Raw genomic sequence first — 2549 nt, 5'->3', positions numbered from 1 at the left:
CACATACACACACACATACACATACACATACACACACATACACATACACATACACATACACACAAATGCACATACACATACACATACACATACACATACAGGTCTACATAAAACACGTATGCACATGCATAAATATGTTTACCCAATTCCTACCATCTAACTAGACTCAAATTCTATCTTTAAAGCAAGGGCATGAAGCAACAATTCTAGTGTATGTCAACAATGGAATAGCATCAATAAAGATAGTGATCGTCAATGTAAAAATTTTGATAAATGTACCAGCAGGATAGACAGGTGTTACTATATCGCGGCTAGTCTCTGTTACCTGACTCTCTCCGTTGGGGGCTCTGCCTACAAGACCTCTCCAAGCCAGGGTTAGGGGAAATTCCAACTCGCACATACAGGAAGTAGCTTCTAGAGCTGTGCATGCTGGGGAATACTTCAAGTCAAACACTGTGGGCTAAACGATTTAGATACTTTAGCAACAAGTTATCACTTCTCAACAGTGATACATATAAATTACCATTTTAATGACTTGGAAGAAATGTACTATGTGACTGACTCCCTGCGTGGAGTAGTTGAAACGTGGTTTCCCAGACTCTCATTTGGGTGGTCAGATAGAAGAGCCACCAGCAGTGAGAATATAGGTAACCGATACTATATCACGGCTGGCTTTTGTGTAATGGGCAAGAAGAAATACAATGTGCTTTGTTTACTGACACAATACGACAAATAAATATTATGCTCTATCTATCTTATATAACATCGCTTTATCAATAATACTACGATTTGGCTTGCGTTGTCCAGTGTATGTGTATAGCGAAATCAGATTGAATAGCGCCTCTTACGGCTATGCGATTGTGTTCTGTCTTTTTTTCCGCCCGTACAACAATACAAACCTTGTTAACGTCTAGGCGTGCATGCTCTGCATTTGATCAGTTTGCTCAATTGTTCATTTGCTAAGAGAAGGGGGAGGACACTCTGGTCTTCTTTTTCTCCGTGTGCGTGTAACCACATTGTCCTCGTTCACGGACGCTAAAGTTGATTGGGCAAACTTACGGGTAATTGTATAGCCAGTCAATAAGACTGCTACGGTTTCTCCTTCATTCAAATATATATTTTGAGTAGACACAGATATAACGACTACTGCTCATTGGTTATTTTTACATAATTTTATGTACATTATATAGGCCGAAATAAAGTGTAATTTAATTCGAACCCGTTTCAGCAGCAAATCTTTATTAAAACAAGATATTACCAATTGCATTTTTAGCACAACTGAACTGTTAAGGTTCAGTAGTGTTATAGGCATTGACAAGTGTCTGTATGTATGTATGTATGTGTGTGTGTGTGTGTGTGTGTGTGTGTGTGTGTGTGTGTGTGTGTGTGTAAACACCTTAAAGTCAAAATTGTTGTGTGTGTAATGAAAATGATCGCATCAGAAATATGCGTTTTGGGCCAAAAAATGTTATTTTTGGTCAAACAATTTAAACTCCAAAACTAGTGGGCAGATTGACCTGAAATTTGATGGGAATGTTTTTAGGGGGAAGTAAATTAAGATTTGTTCATGACATGATGATTCCCTCAGTAATATACAAATTAGGGCTAAAAACATTTCTTTTTAGTCAATTATCTTTAATTCCAAAGCTACTCAGCAGATTGGGCTTAAATTTAATAGAGATGCATCGGGGGGGGGGGGGGTGTATCAATGAAGAAATCTTAACCATGTAATGATCTCATCAGTAATATGCAAATTAGGTGTGAAAAGTGAATTTTGGCCAAAATTTAGATCTCAAAAAGTACTTGATCAGTGAAACTGAAATTTGGTGAGATGTTTCTAGAAGTGTTATTCTGCAGATGTTTTTATTAAAAATATTTTGACACAATTGGCCACGCCCTCAGCAACAACCAAATGGCATTATATATTGGTCAAATAGCAGTATCAGTAAGTGAGTAATCATTCAAAAAATGTATGCAAATATACCCTAGCAACCATGACCACGCCCATAGCAACAGCCAAATGGTGATTCTTCTCTAAGATCCTTGAAAAGGTTGTCGCAGCACAGTTAAATGCATACCTCTCAGAAAATGCCTTGTGTGAACAATTCCAGTCCGCTTATAGAAAATACCACAGCACCGAAACAGCGTTACTCAAAGTCCATGATGATATCTGCACTTCACTTGATGCCGGCAAGAGTGTTCTGCTTGTCCTCCTCGATCTATCGGCGGCCTTTGACACTATCGACCATGATATCTTACTATCACGATTATCTGACATCGGCATCAAAGGTACCCCCCTGAACTGGTTTGCATCATACCTCTCCAATTGTCAGCAATTTGTTCTAGTTAAGGATACTGTCTCTACCCAAACTCTTCTTCAATCAGGTGTTCCACAGGGATCGGTACTTGGTCCTCTACTCTTTTGCATTTACATCTCCCCACTTGGTCAGTTAATTCGGCAGCATAATCTTAACTTCCACCTATACGCAGATGACAGTCAACTCTACAATGCTCTTACTCCATCAGACATCTCTCTATCGATTAGAAAC

The sequence above is a fragment of the Glandiceps talaboti genome (genome assembly GCF_964340395.1).
Source record: "Glandiceps talaboti chromosome 19 unlocalized genomic scaffold, keGlaTala1.1 keGlaTala1_19_unloc_1, whole genome shotgun sequence".
Classification (NCBI taxonomy): domain Eukaryota; kingdom Metazoa; phylum Hemichordata; class Enteropneusta; family Spengelidae; genus Glandiceps; species Glandiceps talaboti.
This window is presented reverse-complemented; position numbering follows the sequence as displayed.